The sequence below is a fragment of the Manis pentadactyla genome, chromosome 1, assembly GCF_030020395.1.
Source record: "Manis pentadactyla isolate mManPen7 chromosome 1, mManPen7.hap1, whole genome shotgun sequence".
NCBI lineage: Eukaryota > Metazoa > Chordata > Mammalia > Pholidota > Manidae > Manis > Manis pentadactyla.
Genome location: NC_080019.1, coordinates 70,206,232 through 70,227,708, shown reverse-complemented (window position 1 = coordinate 70,227,708; position 21,477 = coordinate 70,206,232).

Sequence of the window (21,477 nt, the reverse complement as noted above, 5' to 3'; positions counted from 1 at the left end):
CTTGGAAGAAAATATAGGCAAAAATCTCTTGGACATAAACATGAGTGACTTCTTCATGAACATATTTCCCTGGGCCAAAGAAACAAAAGCAAAAATGAACAAATGGGACTATATCAAGCTGAAAAGCTTCTGTACAGCAAAGGACACCACCAAGAGAACAAAAAGGCATCCTACAGTATGGGAGAATATATTCACAAATGACAGATCCAATAAACGGTTGACATCCAAAATATACAAAGATCTCACGCACCTCAACAAACAAAAACCAAATAATCCAATTAAAAATGGGCAGAAGACCTGAACAGACAGTTCTCCAAAGAAGAAATTCAGATGGCCAACATGAAAAGATGCTCCACATCGCTAATCATCAGAGAAATGCAAATTAAAACCACAATGAGATATCACCTCACACCAGTAAGGATCGTCACCATCTAAAAGACAAACAAACAAATGTTGGCAAGGTTGTGGAGAAAGGGGAACCCTCCTACACTGCTGGTGGAAATGTAAATTAGTTCAACCACTGTGAAAAGCAGTATGGAGGTTCCTCAAAAAGCTCAAAATAGAAATACCATTTGATCCAGGAATTCCACTTCTAGGAATTTACCCTAAGAATGCAGCACTCCAGTTTGAAAAAGACAGATGAACCCTATGTTTATTAACAGCACTATTTACAACAGCCAAGAAATGGAAGCCACCTCAGTGTCCATCAGTAGATGAACGGATAAAGATGTGGTACATATACACAATGGAATAGTATTCAGCCATAAGAAGAAAACAAATCCTACCATTTGCAACAACATGGGTGGAGCTAGAGGGTATTATGCTCAGTGAAATAAGCCAGGCAGAGAAAGACAAGTATCAAATGATTTCACTCATCTGTGGAGCATAAGAGCAAAGAAAAAACTGAAGGAACAAAACAGCAGAAACATAGAACCCAAGAATGGACTAACAGTTATCAAAGGGAAAGGGACTGGGGAGGATGGGTGGGAAGGGAGGGATAAGGTGGGGGTGGGTGAAGAAAGGGGGCATTACGATTAGCATGTACAATGTTTGGGGGGCATGGGGAGGGCTGTGCAACAGAGAAGACAAGTAGTGATTCTACAGCATCTTACTATGCTGATGGACAGTGACTGTAATGGGGTATGTGGGGGGGGCTTGGTGATGGGGGAAAACTGGTGAACACATTCCTCATGTAACTAGATTAATTATACCAAAATAAAAAAGAAAGAAAAAAAACATAATAAAGAATAAAAGATGGCAGAGATTAAGACAGCTGTGTACACATAATGGAAAGGAGTAGTGTTGAGGGGAGGGCGTTGTGTATTTTCCTAGGTTCTTGTCCCTGCTGCAACAAAGAATTGAAGGGCAGAGACACAATAGTGAAACAGAGTAAAAATTTTATTTAAAAAGTTACCTAGAAAGTGCATGCAAGCTCAGAGAGAGAGGAACGCCCTGAAGGTTGGGGTTTCTCCCCTTTAAAGGATTTTTCAGGAGTGTGACAGAGGGCTAGGGGTGTGGACTTGTTAAATGGTCCTGTTAGGGAGAGTTCGGTTCAGTGACCAGGGAAGTCAGGACAAAGGAAGGAATTCATTGAAGTAAGAGTGTTAGGGAATGACAATAGAATAACAAAGGAAGTTCATTGAACAGCTACTCAGCATAGGGCACGACCCCTGCTAACTCCTTAAGGCAGGGTCACCTGGCATCCAGCATCTTCTTGGATCTACCTGCACGGTGTGGGAACTGAGTCCCTACCACCCCACGCTTTGGGGGAGCCAAAGAGCACTGGATGGAGTGGCATTATGTTCTGTGAACTTCCTATAGGTAAAGAAGGGAGACTTTAAGGCAGGTTACTAAATAAAGAGCATGACTTGTAAGCTGAAGTTCCTGGTCACCCAGGCAACGATAATTTGCAAACCCAGGTCTGAGCTCCAAGCAGCCCCTCCTTACTTGTCTGAGATAGGATAGAGTGAAGGTTAAAGCCAGAATTCAGAGGATTAGAATGACAAAGGAATAAAACACTTACTACTGGAAAGGTGCAGAGACTGTGTTTAAGTGAGAAGTTTATTTAAGGCAAAAGGAGCACAGTTGGAGTGAAATCAGAGAGGAGGCACCCCTGAAAGGTTGAAAAAAAGAGAAAGGTTAAAGTTAAAAGGTTACGCACTGACAAAGTGCGGGCGACCTCAGAGAGAGGAGAGCGCCGAAAGGCTGGGGGGGTTCCCTTTTAAGGATTCTTTAGGAATGTGACTAAGGGCTGGGGGTGCATGAAAGGGTATCTCGCCACGACCCTCCTTACCCCAGAATGACCCAGGAGACACGGGCCCATGCAAGAGATTTTATTATCTAAAAGAGAAAATGGCTGCCCCCAGCGAGAGGGAGCAGCAGCTCGTGGGTGAGGAAGCGTGTTTTTAAGGAGTAGGGGTAGGGTGTGTTCTGTGTTGGTGATTGGATCTTAAGGGGTGGGGGTCTTAGCATGCCAGAATTTGCAGACTTGTTAAATGGTCTTTGAATACTTCGAATTAACACAAGGAACTTTCTGCTCTGATTTCTCTGTGGGATGCCGGCATCCTGGTCTGGGAGTGTATCAAACAGGCTGCCAAGGTGGGCTGAGTTACTGTCTGTTTGCTAAAGAGTAAGAGTTAAGAATCTTACATTTTTAACTTCCTGGGTATTAAAATATAATATTTAAGATGGAATCCTTCCTGCCTTTCACTATGTTATTTATGGCTGGGCCTGCATGCTAAATTAGTTGCCTAGGTTACAAACTACTTGATTAGGGCCACACGGGGTGGGGGGAACAGCATATAGGTAAAGGTAAAAAAGTAAGCTGGGCCTGCATGATTAACACAATAAAGACATGGGCTGTGCTGAGGTACCTTCCTTTATCTGGGAAATATTCAAACATTCCAGGCCAAGTTGCTCCTGGCTTTTTTAGCTTTAATTGATTAATTTTGGGTCTTTTTCTCTTTTCCACCCAGCTCATATCTATTTTCCTGCCAAAGAGTTGGAAGTAATTATAAAGTGATAGTATGATACATTATTATGGGACTCATATTTTGTATTCACAGAGAACTGACAATCACCTGAAAGATGAACACACCTTCCCTATGAGTTTACTGTATCAAGATTTAAAGAACTGGGGCAAGAAAGAGGAAGGAAAGGCTGACCACACACACATTGCTTTTCTTAAAGCAGAGCCATTGTTCACGGTGTTGAGGGAGAGGTGTATTTTCTTCAGGTTCTTGTCCCCGCCACGACAAAGAATTGAAGGGCAGAGACACAGTAGTGAAGCAAAGTAAGTTTCATTTAAAGTTACTTATTAGAAAGTGCAGGCAACCTCAGAGAGAGGAGCTCCCTGAGAAGCTGGGGAGAGACAGTTTTTTATTTTCATTTTTTATTAAGGTATTATTGATATACACTCTGATGAAGGTTTCACATGAAAAAACAATGTGGTTACTACATTTACCCATATTACCAAGTCCCCACCCATACCCCAATGCAGTCACTGCCCATCAGTGTAGTAAGATGCCACAGATCCACTATGTCCCTTCTCTGTGATACACTGTCTTCCCTGTGATCCCCCACACCATGTGTACTAAACATAATACCCCTCAATCCCCTTCTCCTTCCCCACCCGCCCTCCCACACCCCTCCTCTTTGGTAACCGCTAGTTCATTCTAGGAGTCTGTGAGTCCGCTGTGATTTTGTTTCTTCAGTTTGCTTCATTGTTATACTCCACAAATGAGGGAAATCATTTGGCACTTGTCTTTCTCCGCCTGGCTTATTTCACTGAGCATAATGTCCTCCAGCTCCATCCATGTTGTTGCAAATGGTAGGATTTGTTTCTTATGGTGAATAGTATTCCATTGTGTACATGTACCACATCTTCTTTATCCATTCATCTACTGATGGACACTTAGGTTGCTTCCGTATCTTCGCTATTGTAAAAAGTGCTGCAATAAACATAGGGGTGCATCTGTCTTTTTCAAACTGGGCTTCTGCGTTCTTAGGGTAAATACCAAGGATTGAGATTCCCAGGTCAAATGGTATTTCTATTTAGTTTTTTGAGGGACCTCCATATTGCCTTCCACAATGGTTGAACTAGCTTACATTCCCACCAGCAGTGTAGGAGGGTTGCCCTTTCTCTGCATCCTCGCCAGCATTTGTCATTCATAGTCTTTTCAATGCTGGTTATCCTTACTGGTGTGGTTCCATATGAATTTGCATCTCCCTGATGATTAGTTAAGTGGAGCATCTTCATGTGTCTGGTGGCCATCTGAATTTCTACTTTGGAGAACTATTTTTTCATATCCTCTGCCCATTTTTTAATTGGGTTATTTGCTTTTTGGGTGTTGAAGCACGTAAGTTCTTTATGTATTTTGGATGTTAACCTCTTTTCAGATATGTCATTCTCCCATACTGTAGGATGACGTTTTGTTCTGTTGATGGTGTCCTTTGCTATACAGAAACTTTTTAGTTTGATGTAGTCCCATGAGTTCATTTTTGCTTTTGTTTCCCTTGTTCGAGGAGATGCCTTCAGGAAGAAGTTGCTCATGCTTATGTTCAGGAGATTTTTGCCTATGTTGTCTTCTAAGGGTTTTATGGTTTCATGACTTACATTCAGGTCTTTGATCCATTCTGAGTTTACTTTTGTGTATGGGGTTAAACAATAATCCAGTTTCATTCTCTTGCATGTAGCTGTCCAGTTTTGCCAACACCAGCTGTTGAAGAGGCTGTCATTTCCCCATTGTATGTCCATGGCTCCTTTATCATATATTAATTGACCATATATGTTTGGGTCAATATCTGGACTCTCGAGTCTGTTGGTCTATGGGTCTGTTCTTGTGCCAGTACAAAATTGTCTTGATTACTGTGGCTTTGTAGTAGAGCTTGAAGTTGGAGAGCATAATCCCCCCAGCTTTATTCTTTTTCGGGATTGCTTTGCCTATTCGGGGTCTTTTGTGCTTCCTTATGAATTTCAGAATGATTTTCTCTAGTTTGTTGAAGAAAGCTGTTGGATTTTTGATAGGAATTGCATTGTATGTGTAGATTGCTTTAGGCAGAATGGCCATTTTGACAATATTAATTCTTCCTATCCATGAGCATGGGATGTGTTTCCATTTATTGGTATCTTCTTTAATTTCTCTCATGAATGTCTTCTAGTGTTCAGTGTATAGGTCTTTTAGAAATGCAAGTCAGAACAATGAGATGCCTTAAGTGATGTGTCAGATACTGGTGACATGATTGGGAGAAATGTGCATGCCCAACAGGCCAGTGATTCCACTTCTGATAAGTGTTCCAAAAGAAATTCACACATATGTGAGAAGATGTGTACATGATTGCAGCATAGTTTGTAGTTGAAAGTAGTTGGAAATAGCCCGTATGTCCTTCATTGGAAAATAGATTGGTAAAATGGTATATAGTCTTACTATGGACTACTAAATAGCACTTGAAAGAAATAAACTACAACTGTATTTTGTTTAGATCAACCTTACATGCAATGTTGAATAAAACTGGACACAGTCATATGTACAATATGAAATAATTTTTGTGAATGTTTTTATGTCAACCAAATACTATGCATGGATTATGACTACCTATGTATTTATGTAAAGTGTGAAAAATACACTAGAATAATGTACCAAAATTATGATAGTTATTGCAGTGGGGAATGAAAGCAGTAGTAAGGAATTTGGGTTAAGATTTGGCATGATACTTTATTTTTCTTAAGGTATCATTGATGTTCAATCTTATGAAGGTTACATATGAGCAACGTTGTGGTTACCACATTCATCTGTATTATCAAGTCCCCCCAACATACACCATTACAGTCACTGTCCATCAGTGCAGTAATATGCTATAGAGTCTCTACTTTTCTTCTTTGTGCTATACTTCCTTCCCCATGGCCCCTCCTACATTGTGTGTGCTAATCATAATGCCCCTTAATCCCCTTCTCCCTGACTGCCTGCCCTGCCCAACCCCTTTCTCTTTGGTAACCACTAGTCCCTTATTGGAGTCTGTTGAATGCTGTTTTGTTCCTTAAGTTTTTGCTTTGTTGTTAATACTCCACAGATGAGTGAAATCATTTGGTACTTGCCCTTCTCCGCCTGACTTATTTCACTGAGCATAATACCCTCTAGCTCCATCCATGTTGTTGAAAATGGTAGGATGTTTTCTTCTTATGGCTGAATAATATTCCATTGTGTATGTGTACCACCTCTTTTTTAAATTTTGTTATCATTAATGTACAATTACATGAAGAACATTATGTTTACTAGACTCCCCCCTTCGCCAAGTCCTCCCCACAAACCCCATTACAGTCACTGTCCATCAGTGTAGTAAGATGTTGTTGAATCACTACTTGCCTTCTCTGTGTTGCACAGCCCTCCCCGTGCCCCCCCACATCATACATGCTAATCGTAATGCCCCCTTTCCTCTTCCCCGCCCTTATCCCTCCCTCCCTCCCATTCTCTTCAGTCCTTTTCCCTTTGGTAACTGTTAGTCCATTCTTGGGTTCTGTGAGTCTGCTGCTGTTTTGTTCCTTCAGATTTTTCCCTGTTCTTATACTCCACATATGAGTTTAATCGTATGGTACTTGTCTTTCTCTGCCTGGTTTATTTCACTGAGCATAATACCCTCTAGCTCCATCCATGTTGTTGAAAATGGTAGGATGTTTTCTTCTTATGGCTGAATAATATTCCATTGTGTATATGTACCACGTATTCTTTATCCATTCGTCTACTGATGGACACTTAGGTTGCTTCCATTTCTTGGCTATTGTAAACAGTGCTGCGATAAACATAGGGGTGCATCTGTCTTCTTCAAACTGGGCTGCTGCAATCTTAGAGTAAATTCCTAGAAGTGGAATTCCTGGGTCAAATGGTACTTCTATTTTGAGCTTTTTGAGGAACCTCCGTACTGCTTTCCACAATGGTTGAACTAATTTACATTCCCACCAGCAGTGTAGGAGGGTTCCCCTTTCTCCACAACCTCGCCAATATTTGTTGTTGTTTGTCTTTTGGATGTTGGCCATCCTAACTGGTGTGAGGTGATATCTCATTGTGGTTTTAATTTGCATTTCTCTGATGATTAGCGATGTGGAGCATCTTTTCATGTTCCTGTTGTCCATCTGAATTTCTTCTTTGGAGAAGTGTCTGTTCAGGTCCTCTGCCCATTTTTTAATTGGCTTATTTGCTTTTTGTTTGTTGAGGTGTGTGAACTCTTTGTATATTTTGGATGTCAACCGTTTATTGGATCTGTCATTTATGAATATATTTTCCCATACTGTAGGATGCCTTTCTGTTCTCTTGGTGGTATCCTTTGCTGTACAGAAGCTTTTCAGCTTTATATAGTCCCATTTATTCATTTTTGCTTTTGATTCCCTTGCCTGGGGAGATATGTTCATGAAGAAGTCACTCATGTTTATGTCCAAGAGATTTTTGCCTATGTTTTTTTCTAAGAGTTTTATGGTTTCATGACTTACATTCAGGTCTTTGATCCATTTCGAATTTACTTTTGTGTATGGGGTTAGACAGTGATCCAGTTTCATTCTCTTACATGTAGCTGTCCAGTTTTGCCAACACCAGCTGTTGAAGAGACTGTCATTTCCCCATTGTATGTCCATGGCTCCTTTATCATGTATTAATTGACCATATATGTTTGGGTTAATGTCTGGAGTCTCTATTCTGTTCCACTGGTCTGTGGCTCTGTTGTTGTGCCAGTACCAAATTGTCTTGATTACTGTGGCTTTGTAGTAGAGCTTGAAGTTGGGGAGTGAGATCCCCCCCACTTTATTCTTCCTTCTCAGGATTGCTTTGGCTATTCGGGGTCTTTGGTGTTTCCACATTAATTTTTGAACTATTTGTTCCAATTCATTGAAGAATGCTGTTGGTAATTTGGTAGGGACTGCATTGAGTATGTATATTGCTTTGGGCAGGATGGCCATTTTGACGATATTAATTCTTCCTAGCCAAGAGCATGGGATGAGTTTCCATTTGTTAGTGTCCCCTTTAATTTCTCTTAAGAGTGACTTGTAGTTTCCAGGGTATAGGTCTTTCACTTCCTTGGTTAGGTTTTTTCTTGGGTATTTTATTCTTTTTGATGCAATTGTGAATGGAATTGTTTTCCTTTCATTTTTGCTTTTTGCTTCTCTTACCCAAGATGTGTTTAGGAAAAAGTTGATCATGTTTATATTCAAGAGATTTTTGCCTATGTTTTTGTCTTTGTCGTAGAGCTTGAAGTTGGGGAACATAATCCCCCTGTGGTATGATAAACTTTTTAAATGTTTCCTTTTAAGTTTACTGCTGAATGTAAAGACCAGAAGCAAACATGATGTTAATGATTATTATTAATTCTGGGTGATGGTATCTTGCCAATGTGTTTGAGCCCCAGGCAAGTTCACTATGGATTCAGTGTGTCCAAGGAACTTGACAGCAAAATGTTCTTTGGGGTGAAGGGTTTATTACCCAGCTTGTTCTCCTGGTGGTAGTTTGAGCAGTAGCATCTCTGCCTCTGCCCAGAGCACTGGACTGAGCTCTCTATATAGCCCAATAATACCTTATTGCCTAAAGGTGTGTAAGCAGTAGCCCAGCAACAGGCCAGTTACATCATCAGGTGGTTTAAGTTCAGTGAGGATCCTGGCCATAGGAACCCCAACTTCCCCACACTCCACCCCTCCAGGATTCTCGCCTTACAATCTACACACTTTCAATCTTCTGCGATGGTCCCTGTGCGAGAGAGCTGGAGCACTGTAACCAGATTCCACAATAGCAACAGAGGATAAAAACAATTTAAGAGACAATAACAAAAATTAAGATACAACCAGACTTTGATACAGGTAACAAAAATTATAATAATCCTCAAGCCAGAGGAGGTTCCTAATAACAAAAATTATAATTATACTCAAAGACTTAAGGGGCAATAATACACATTTTAATGACACCAACATAGACAAATATTGTCCATCAGGTAGGATGCATGTTCCTTCAGTTTTTGCTTTGTTGTTAATACTCCATAGATGAGTGAAATCATTTTGTACTTGTCTTTCTCCTCCTGGCTTATTTCACTGACCATAATACCCTCTAGCTCCATCCATGTTGTTGCAAATGGTAGGATTTGTTTTCTTCTTATGGCTGAATAATATTCCTTGTGTATATGTACCACATCTTATCCATTCATCTACTGATGGACACTTAGGTTGCTTCCATTTCTTGCCTATTGTAAATAGTGCTGCAATAAACATAGGGTGCAATATCAGTACCTATACAGATGTCTCTGGGGCTCATGGCTCCCTTTTGGGGTCTCTCCAAATCCCGTAGTATGGTCCATAAGCGGACTGACCATCCCCGCAGAGTATTGGTATCTGACTTTAGTCTGGATTTTAACAAGCCATTGTGCCTCTCTATCATGCCTGCTGCTGCAGGATTATATGGCACATGAAACTTCCATTTGACTCCCAGCTGTCGCACCCATTCTTGCAGTGTATGTCCAGTAAAATAGGTGCTCTGATCACTCTCGGTTAACTGTGGTCGGCCATAGGCAGCAGAGAGACGCTCCAGACCTCTTTTGGTCATCTGCTGATCTCCACAACGGGTAGGACAAGCAACCAGAAGGCTGGTAGCTGTGTCCACACAAGCCATAGCATACTGATATCCTTCTGACACAGGTAGAGGCCCAATATAATCTATCTGCCACTGGACGAGGGGTATATGCCCCTTAGCTATTGTCCCACAGACACAGGAGCCAAGCTTATATTGACTCTGAGGGCTTCTGCCTAAACTGGGAGCCCAAATCCACCAGCTCAGCCTGAGTATAGGGGCGGAGCATAGAGGGCTCCATGACCAGGGGAGGGGGCTGCTCCTCTCCTTGGGGAACTTTCAGCTGTTGGGTCTTTATTTTCTTTACAACCCCTGGGCATCCTTTCAACAGAGGAGGGGCCAGTGCCCCTGGCACTACCCCTTCATCCTTCCCCAGCTCCTTCATTTCTGGGGCTGATGGCACCTTTCTCTTCCCTCCCCCTAGTGCCTCCTCTGCTACAATCTCTACCTTTTCTGCTGTGCCTCACAGCAATGCCAGCTCAGTCTTCAGCAGCTCTATTACATTCACCTCAATGCTTCGCAGCTGACGTTCTTGTGCCACCTCTGCCTGTGCTTCCCTCAGGAGTTCATATTTTTCCTTGATGGCCTTTTCCTCCTTCAGAACACCTGGCAGTGCTGCTGTCTCATTCTGTAAGGAATTCTTTACATCTTCAATGGCACCTTGCTGCTGACGTTCTTGTGGTGCCTCCTCTTGCATCAATGCCATTTACTTCTTCAGGGAATCCACAGAAGTTTGCAGCTCATGTTCTTGTGCTGTCATTTCTTGGGTCTCTTCTGTAGACTTTTTAATACTGTGAGAAGCAGCCAACCCACAGTCCCTGCTGCCTCACAAGCACTCTGTTTCTCAAAAGACCTACTTACTATACCAAGGGCCACCCCTGCAGACTCAGGTGGCACCTCCACTTGTCTCCAGTCCTGGGGTGGGGCCCAGTCCTCTAGGAGGCAAGCCACCTCAGATCACATACCCACTGGGGGACAATCCACTGTCTCCCCATTCACAGGAGCAGCCCGCTGAAGCCCACCTCGATAAGGGCAGCCTGTCTTTTTCCTTGGTCAACAATGAACTCTGCTGACTTTTGCCAAATGTATCGCCAATGGGTTTGAGCCCCAGGCAAGTTCACTATGGATTCAGTGTGGCCAAAGAAATTCCCGTAAAATGTTCTTTGGGGTGAACAATTTCCCGGCTTGTTCTTCCGGCAGCAGGTTGAGCACTAGCGTCTCTGCCTCCACCCAGAGCACTGGGCCGAGCTCTCTATATGGTGCAATAATAGCTTATTGCCTAAAGGTGTGGAAGCGGTAGCCCAGCAACAGGCCAGTTACATCATCAGGTGGTTTAAGTTCAGTGAGGATCCTGGCCATAGGAACCCCAACTTCCCCAGAGATGGGCCATATTTTTTATACATTCTGTACATATCTACATTTTAAAAAGCTCAACAAAAAGGGGGGAATATATACATCAAGGGCCTAAAAGTATGTATAAGTAGGTTTTGGATCATTTTCTTGTGGGTTCATGAAAATGGATATGCAGGAAGCTGTCTCATTTACTGAGGTAACAGGTGGAAAGATCTAGTCCAGTGGCTGGCCCACTGTTGCCCCAAACAAATACTGCCCCTTTCTTCCTGAGCCCCATCCTCTCTTAGAAGTATTTGGGAAGAGGACAGGTGGCAGTAGGAGCAGCAGCTGAACCAGGTAAAATGGTGAATTGGCAGAAGTTGTTTTAATCGGTCAATATTGAGTGTTTCATTAACTGTGCTTGTAATTAGCCATTTTTCTCAGCTAGCCTTACTTCTAACCTTTTTTCTCCCCAGGGAAGCAAGATGAGTTGTCTCTGCTAGAGAATGAGCCAGCCTTGGCTTGTGACTTAGAATAACGCCTTGCCCCGGGAAGATGGCAAACCTGATGTATTTGATGAGGTCTTTGATGCTGCTGGTGATGGTGAATCACACACGGAAGAGGCTGATGATGGAGAAGTGGGAAAAGACTGAAGACCAAAAGGAAAACTTGGCCACTCTCTCTGGAGACATGGGTGACTTAACGGATGAAAAATTCCCACTTTGCAGTCAACTGAATATAGAGTCTTCTCTACTCTGGCTTCCAATCAAGGGAAAACTTGTCAAGAGTTACAAGGTTCCCTAACTACTGGTTTTCTAATTTCTTAATAATAAACTGGATGAAGAGCACCAATCTGACAGTTTTCATCAAAATTGCTGCTGATTCCAGTGGGGAGGTAAATAACTGCAAAAAATACTGTATGAATTAGTAGATCAAACACTTAAGGCCAGCGCTGTTGGCCAGCTATACTTGATCCTTCATAGAATGTCTCTAACACCTTTCTTGCCAATTACAGAAAAACATTACTGTGGGTTTTTCTGTATGCATATGGAGCCAGGGACAAGACTACAAAGCTACTATACAGTCTCTTTGAGCAGGAGACCACTTCTGAACTTTGGGTGGTACCCTTTCTTATTCCTGGGATCTTTTCTTATATATTTTGACATTATGATACAATTCAGTGGTTGGCTATTTGTTTTACTACAAGAGCCAGCATTTATTATATGATATTCAATTTATGAAATAAAATCATTTCCTGATGTAAAAACTTAACTGGGGATATGTACCTATGATATGTCAGTAGTGCAAACTAGCTTAGGTATCAGAGGTTTAATTATTAGAAATACAAAGTTTATGTATCTAAGAGACCTCTTGGAAATACAAAAGTTAATCGTGAGTTCTCAGTATGTGATTATATGGTGGATCTAAAGGTTTTAGGAGGTAGGGGTGAGCACCAAAAACAGTTCTAGCATTTTCTTTTCTTCTGCTCTGGAAGGCAGTATATTTTGTTTTTCCTATATGAATTAAGGAAGTTGTTAGAGCAAACGAAGTCCTTACAAGAATAGCCAAAAATAGCGACAAACAGCCTCCAAGTCCAGCCCTTCATAAATAAATACATTTCCTGGTAATCAAACTGTAATTCTAGGACTAGTATGCTTTTCTGTTATTAAGAAATTATAATATTACTTTGTATCCAAATCCTGGTAAAACAGCCTTCGAGCTCCCTTCTAAAATTTTTAAATTTATTTCTTTTATTTTCAAGCAGGTTAAATCTCCACATGGCCCTCTCAAGGAGAAGAAAGTTCAGAGAATTCAGAAGTTAGCATGCTTTTCCTGTAGAGCTTAATGTCCCTACTCTACCAAAACCCAAGCGCGTGGCTCAGACACCAAAGGTTTCACCTGCAGGTGTAGTACTCGAGGCCTTCCTGGTTTCTCACTGCTCTGGCTCTTTAAGATACGTTATGGCACGTGTGTGTGTGTGTTGGTCTGTCTTACCTGTTCCATTGAATAAAGTAAGTTTCTTTGAAACGAGAGTCATATATTGTATCTTCTACTCTTTCTCTATTTCTCAGAGCAGTTAGAAAACCCTTACGTACAGAGATGGTACTTACTAGATAATGAGTTGAATTTTTACTGTGTAGTCCTGTAGTTGCCTTAAACTACAGTAAGTAACTGCCTAACTGTTCAGCTGACAGCCTGTTGAACAGGTGAGCTATTGACTAATTTGCATAGTTTTTGAACTTAGCTCTGGCTTGAGGATTATCATGATTTTATTGGTGTTGTTATTGTGTTATCAGACTGGTTACAGTGCTCCCGTTTTCTCACATGGGGGCTTTTGCGGAAGATGGGGAGCGAGTAGATTGCGAGGTGAAATTTCTGGAGAGGTGGGCTGTAAAACTGCAGTATTTCTAGAATCCCTCCCCTGACCTTAGTGCATCTCCGTATCAGTAGGTGTAGTAGTCCATCTCCATATCAATAGGCAATTAAAAAGGCACGTGAGGGTTCTATCTGGACAGTTCTTTTCTGCTGCAGCCTGGTCAAGAGAGAGAGAGAGGATGACTGCTTGTAAGAAATAAAAGGGTTTCTTAACTTTATTTCTCCCTTTGACTGATTTTGGTTTTAAGAATTATTTTGCCCTGGGTTTCCCCTCCCCAGAGTTACAACCCCCTTGAAATCTACCTAATAATACTTGTCTAAACTAACTGCCCAAGTTCTCGATTTAAAAGTCTATTCAGATTTTCTTCATTCACTTTGAGGAGCTCTCCAGTACATCAAGCAAGCATTTAGATAACCCTGGGCAATTCACCTTTATTTATACCAAACTCAGTTTAGCTAGCCTGAGAAAATGGGACTTAGAAAAGGAAAGGGGGAGGAAGAGAAAAACAAGAGAGGGAGTGCTTGAGGAGGATGAGGGGGAGAAGGAAAATGGCATCTACCTAGTCATAGGAGATAAAGAAAAATAAGTGACTGGGCACCAAATAATGCTTTGCCTGCTTAATTTTATCTAGACTGAATGTGGGTAAGAAGTAGCTTAGATCAATTTTAAATTCTGAACCATATTCTTGAATTCCCCAATACCCTAAACCCCCTTTAAAAACAGAAAGGATTTTTGAAAGTATGAAAGATCCTATCCTGAAAAAATGGACACCATTCTTAGATTGAAGACCAGAAAGATCGCCTAAATTCAAAAGAAGAACCTCAAGAGACTTTCTTAATCAGAAGCCATGTTACAGCTGCACTTGGAGTCATCTAGAACTCCAAAGGTAATATGAAAATGGGGAGTTGAGTTTCTTTTCCTGTTCTTCTCCCTGCTGCAACAAAGAATTGAAGGGCAGAGACACATAGTGAAGCAGAGCAAAAGGTTTATTTGAATAAAGGGAGGAACTGACCGGAGTCAAGCAGACAAAGGCAGGTTTACTTGAACAAAGAAGAGAGGAAGGGGAGGCTCACTGACAGGAACTTGCAAGCTCAAATTAGAGCTCTCACTAGCCCCTCCATACTTATCTGAAGCAGGATGGAGTGAAGATTTGTGCTTAAAGTCTGGAAGATTGAATGAAATAGCAAAGTGACAAAGACGCTACTGGAGGAGCACAGAGACAAAACACAGTAAGTCGAGCAGTAAGAACCCTTAAAAATACACAGAAAGGGAAGTGCATGCAGCCTCAGGAGGCACACTTAAGGGCTGAGGATTCTGTTTTAAGGCTTTCAAGAATGGTATAAAGGTAAAGGGTTCAGGGGGCATAGGCTTGTGATGAGGTTTTGGTCTCATGATGTCTGTCTCCAGTGGGAGACACTATGTCATAATCCAGTCAGTCCTCTAGACAATTCTGTAGGAAACTTCCTGCTCTTCTGTAAGATAGTGGCTACTCCCAAGCACCAGGAACATAATCAATTAGGACTGCTTGCCTTGCCTTAAGATACACTGTTGGCTGATTAACAAAGAATATGTCTAACTTCCCAATCCTCTTTCAAAACTTACCCTTAGGATAAGTCCCTCCTATTCTTATTATGCTATTCATATCTTGGAATTTTTTTTAAAGAAAATTAATCAACATGCAGAGATTAAAGATGGTGGCGTGAGAGGTGACACAGAAACTCCTCCCAAAACCACATATAATATGAAAATATAATACAACTAATCCTAAAAGAACAACAGGAAAGAAGCTGCGCCAGACTGCATACAACTGGAAAAGAGCAAACCTCACAAAACAAGGTAATGTACCAAAACCTTGATCCAGCGGGACCCAAGTCCTTCAACCACCCCAGTTCACCAGTGGGAAGAAGAGAAACAGAGCGGGGAGGAGGTGAAAGCCTAGGACTGCTGAACACGCAGCCCTGGAGATGTGCTTTGGGAGCAAAAACTTACATTGCATGGTGCTCAGGAGATCAGAGGGGTTGGAAAGCTAAGACAGGAGGAATACTTGGAGAGACTGAGATTCCAGCCATTTGTGGAGGACAGGGATCCACATCTGGCTGCTGTTGGGCAAAGCAAAGGTGGGTGGCCTGAGAGGCTTCCTAGCAGCGAGAGGGCTGCAGAAGGGGTGGGGACTGCACGGAGCTTGCTGCTCAGGAGAAGGGGTAGGTGGACAAGGTTGTCTGGACGCACACTGCTCAGCAAATTGGGAACTTTCAGGAGCTTAGGTGCTCCATGCCCATGGCTGGCTACTCAGCTCCGAGGTCTTCCACTGTGATACACAGACTGCTGTGCCAGCACTGGCTTGCAAACAAGCAGTCCCTGTCCTGGCATCAGGCTGAAATGAGGGTGGCCCCACCTATGGCAGCTACAAATGCAAAGCACAGAGGCTCACACCTGTGTGCTTGGCCCACTAGTTCTGACAGTGGAGACGGGCACTGCAGCCGGGAGGCAGGAAACAGCTCTTTCCACCCTGAGGCACCAGCGCCGCTCCCCTGTGACAACCAACAGCACTCTTGCGGCTGAGCAGCTCCAGAGCTTCTGGGCACTAGAGGGCGCCACATACAAATATGAAACGTCAAAGGAACCCGGTTCAAACAAAGACCTCACAAACACCAGAAAAAGGCCCAAGTGAAACACAACTCACCAAACTTCCTGAGAGTTCAAAATAAAAATCATAAATATGCTCAACGAGGTACAGAAAAATATTCAAGAAAACTCAGGGATGAATTTAGAACGGAGACCCAATCATTAAGAAATTCCATAACTGAAATGAAACATACAATGGAGGGATTTAAAAGCAGATTAGATGTAGTAGGAGAGATGGTAAATGGAATAGAAACTAGAGAAGAGGAATACAAAGAAGCTGAGGCACAGGGAGGAAAAAGGATCTCTAGGAATGAAAGAATATTGAGAGAACTGTGAGACCAATGCAAATGGAACAACATTGGCATTATAGGGGTACCAGAAGAAGAGAGAGAAAAAGGGATAGAAGTGTCTGTGAGGAAGCAATTGCTGAAAATGTCCCCAATCTGGAGAAGGAGATAGACTCTCAGGCCATGGAGGTGCACAGATCTCCCAACACAAGGGACCCAAGGAGGACAACATCAAGACATAATAATCAAAATGGCAAAGATCAAGGATAAGGACAGACTATTAAAAGCAGCCAGAGGGAGAAATAAGATCACATACAAAGGAAAGCCCATCAGGCTATCATCAGACTTCTCAGCAGAAACTTTACAGGCCAGAGGGGAGTGGCATGATGTATTTAATGCAATTAAACAGAAGGGCCTTGAACTAGGAATACTCTACTTGACAAGATTATCATTTAAATTTGAAGGAGGAATTAAACAATTCTGAGATAGGCAAAAGTTGAGAGAATTTACCTCCCACAAACCACCTCTGCAGTGTATTTTGGAGGGACTGATACAGATGGAAGTGTTCCTAAGGCTAAATAGCTGTCACCAGGGGAAATAAAACCACAGTAAACAAAGTAGAACAATTAATTACTAAGCAGATGCACAGTCAAATCAACTAACCCCGAAGTCACTCAATGGATAGACAAAGAGTACAGAAAATGATAGCTAATATATAAAGCTTGGAGGAGGAAGAAAAAGGAAGAAAAAAACCCTTTATGTTGTATTTGTAATAGCATACAAAGTGAGTTAAATCAGACTGCTAGATAGTAAGGGAATTACCCTTGAATCTTTGGTAACCACAAATCTAAAGACTGCAGTGGCAATAAGTACATACCTATCAATAATCACCCTAAATGTAAATGGTATGAATGCACCATCAAAAGACAGACTCAGTGAACAGAAGAAAAAACAGAACCCATCTATATGCTGCCTACAAGAGACTCACTTCAAACCCAAAGACATACAGACTGAAAGTGAAGGGATGGAAAAAGATATTCCATGCAACTAATAGAAAAAAGCAGGAGTTGCAGCACTTGTATCAGACAAAATAGACTTCAAAACAAAGTCACAAGAGATAAAGAAGGACATTACATAATGACAAAGGGGTCAGTCCAACAAGAGGATATAACCATTATAAATATCTATGCACCCAACAGGAGCATCAACATATGTGAAACAAACATTAACAGAATTAAAGGAGGAAACAGAATGCAATGCATTCATTTTAGGAGACTTCAACACACCACTCACCCCAAAGGACAAATCAACCAGACAGAAAATAAGGACACATGCACTGAACAACACACTAGAACAGATGAACCTAACAGACATCTGCAGAACTCTACACCCAAAAGCTGCAGGATACACATTCTTCTCAAGTGCACTTGGAACATTTTCCAGAATAGACTACATACTAGGCCACAAAAAGAGCCTCAGTAAATTCAAAAAGATTGAAATTGTACCAAACAACTTCTCAATCACAAAGGTATAAAACTAGAAATAAATTGTACAAAGAAAACAAAAAGGCTCACAAACACATGGAGGCTTAACAACATGCTCCTAAATAATCAATGGATCAATGACCAAATTAAAACAGAGATCAAGCAATATATGAAGACAAATGAAAACAACAGCACAAAGCTCCAACTTCTGTGGGATTCAGCGAAGCCAGTTCTAAGAGGAAAGAATACAGCAATCCAGGCCTATTTAAAGAAGGAAGAACAATTTCAAACGAATAGTCTAAAGTCACAATTATTGAAAGTGGAAAAAGAAGAACAAATGAGGCCCAAAGTCAGAAGGAGGAACATAATAAAGATCAGAGAAGAAATAAATAAAATTGAGAAGAATAAAACAATAGGAAAAAAAATAAATGACACCAAGAGTTGGTTCTTTGAGAAAATAAAGAAAATAGATAAAACCCTAGCCAGACTTACTAAGAAAAAAAGAGAATCTACACACATAAACAGAATCAGAAATGAGAAAGGAAAAATCACAATGGACACCACAGAAATACAAAGAATTATTAGAGAATACTATGAAAATCTCTATGCTAACAAACTGGATAACCTAGAAGAAATGGACAAATTTCTAGAAAAATACAACCTTCCAAGACTGCCCAAGGAAGAAACAGAAAATCTAAACAGACCAATTACCAGCAATGAAATTGAATCAGTAATCAAAAAACTACCCAAGAACAAAACCCACTGGCCAGTGGATTCACTGCTGAATTTTATCAGACATTTACAGATTAATAATACCCATTCTCCTTAAAGTTTTCCAAAAAATAGAAGAGGAGGGAATACTTCCAAACTCATTCTATGAAGCCATCATCATTCTAATCCCCAAAGCAGGCAAAGGTGCCACAAAAAAAAGAAAATTACAGACCAATATCACTGACGAACACAGATGCAAAAATAATCAACAAAATCTTAGCAAACAATTCAAAAATACATCAAGAGGATCATACACCATTTTCAAGTGGGATTCATCTCAGCAACGCAAGGACGGTACAACATTTGAAAATCCATCAACATCATCCACCACATCAACAAAAAGGACAAAATACACATGATCATTTCCATAGGTGCTCAAAAAGCATTTGACAAGATTCAACATCCATTCGTGATAAAAACTCTCAACAAAATAAGTATAGAGGGCAATTATCTCAACATAATAAAGACCATATATGATAAACCCACAGCCAACGTCATACTTAACAGTGAGAAGCTGAAAGCTTTTCCTTTAAGATCAGGGACAAGGATGCCCACTCTCTCTGCTTCATTCAACATAGTATTTGAGGTCCCAGCCATGGCAATCAGACAACACAAAGAAATGAAAGGCATCCAGATTGGTAAGGAAGAAGCCAAACTGTCACTGTTTGCAGATGACATGATATTGTACATAAGAAACCCTAAAGAATTCACCTCAGAACTACTAGAACTAATATCTGAATTCAGCAAAGTTGCAGGATACAAAATTAATACACAGTAATCTGTTGCATTCCTATACACTTAACAATGAACTAGCAGAAAGAGAAATCAGGAAAACAATTCCATTCACAATTGCATCAAAAAGAACAAAATACCTAAGGAATAAACCTAACCAAGGAAGTGAAAGACCGATACCCTGAAAACTACAAGACACTCATGAGAGAAATTAAAGAAGATACCAATAAATGGTAATACATCCCATCCTCATAGATGGCCATAATAAAGAATGAAATCTTGCCATCTGAGACATGAATAGATCTAGAGAGTTAAGCGAACAATATGTCAGACAGAATGACAAATAGCCATACCACTTACATGTGAACCTAAAAAGCAAATGAACAAAAACTCAGAAATAGACTCCTAAGTAGGGAAACTGTACTGGTGGTTGCCAGAGGGGAGGGAGGTAGGGAGACAGGGGAAAGAGGCAAAGGGATCAAGAGGTATGGACTTCCAGTTATAAAACACCCATGGGGAAGGCTAGTCCTGGAGCCCCCTGAAGCACAGACCCCTGGCTCCCAGCCCTGGTCTGTACATTCAGGGTTTGTGCAGCCTGGCCCACCTTGTGGCTGTTTCTGAGGCTGTACCTTTAGAACCTGGGGTTCCCAGGACCCTGGCCAGATTTCACACCCTGGCCCTTCTCCCTGCCCATCCCAGTGCAACTCTAACAAACTAAAACATCACTTGCCAAAAAAAAAAAAAAAAAAAAAGTGCTGCAGAGCTTTGGTAAGTCACAGAGATGAAAAATACAGCATAGGGAATATAGTCAGTCAACATTGTAGTAATTTTGTATGGCAACAGATGTTAACACTTATCTTGGTGAGCATTTTGTAATGTATTGTGATTGCTGAATCACTAAGTTGTGTGCCTAAAATTAATGTCAACTGTACTTCAAGAAAATTTAAAAACAAAAAATGATGGGTGCTTCCTTAGCAGCATGATCTTCTCAGTTCTGGGTGGAGTTGAGAAATATGTTGTATTTGTTAAACAATGTTCACTCCAGACAAAAGAATTCTTCCTTTAATGAGTAAAAACTATGTTTAAGGACTGAACTCCATGCAAAAAGTAAATCAATACAAAGAAAGCACAAAGATTTTGATAGCAGAAACAGGATTTGAAATACAAGTTAGGAAATTAAATGAATCTTAATAGGACTTCAAACAGGTTACACACCTTCTCTGCTGTTAATTTATGGGCATACGCTTAAAATATGGTGGCAAGGGGTGTCACCAAACCAGTAAATCAAATGGCAAAATGAAAAGCCAAAGAACCTACAGTTTGGCCTAAGACCAAACCTCAGGTATGGATGTATGAGGAATCAAGACCCAACTCCGAACCTTGGTCAGGTTATTGTGAAGCATATTCTACCCAAGACAGTACTCTCTGAAGGGTCAGCCACTGGCCACTCACTTGTAGTAGTGAAACTTAGATCAACTGGAAGCCAGCAGTGCCACGCTATGCCTTGTTTCTTATTCTTGTGTACACATTGAGATGGATATGCTTGGCCTCCGCTGCCTCGTTTTGGAACCATGCAATTTGGGAAGAGAAACCCAACTCAAGTATTGCCTCCTCTCTAAAGAACTAGCTTGTTTACATCATCAGATAGAATCCTAAGTCTTTGATGTTTCTGGTAAGTTCTATGCTAATACATGGGCTAGTATGAGCAGGATTCTGATGTTTCAATAAAAATAAGCTCCTTAGAGATGCAGAGCCCTATTTGGTACTTTTTATTAAACTTACAGTCTTCTGGAGTCACAGGGGCTAAGTTTTATGGAATTTTATTTAGGGATGCTGTAGAACTAAAGGGGACAGCTTCTCTGCAGAGCACAAGTTACAGACTATCCTGGTCTTTGGTGTGGTCACTTTATATTCCCTAGATAATTAAGCAAAATAGTACAACATGGTCAATTTCTAACATCCAAAAGGATGTACTGAAGGTCAAGCTACAGGGTAGGCTAACCTATGTGGGACTGGAGTAAGCAGAGGCTCTGATGTTGACTTTTTTGAGAGAAGTAGGAGTCTTCAAAAAGTCCAACAGGCTGAAAAACTCAGCTATTTACCCAGACAGGAGTGGAATATATTTCTTCACACCAGATGTGCATGGTGCTGGGGAATGATGGGATCTGGGATGGCGCCTGCACACTGTAGGTCCTCAAAACAAGTCTGTTGAATGCATAAATGAAAAAGGATCACAGCTGTCAAAGATCAGGCCAGTTAAAGAATACTAAGCCTTT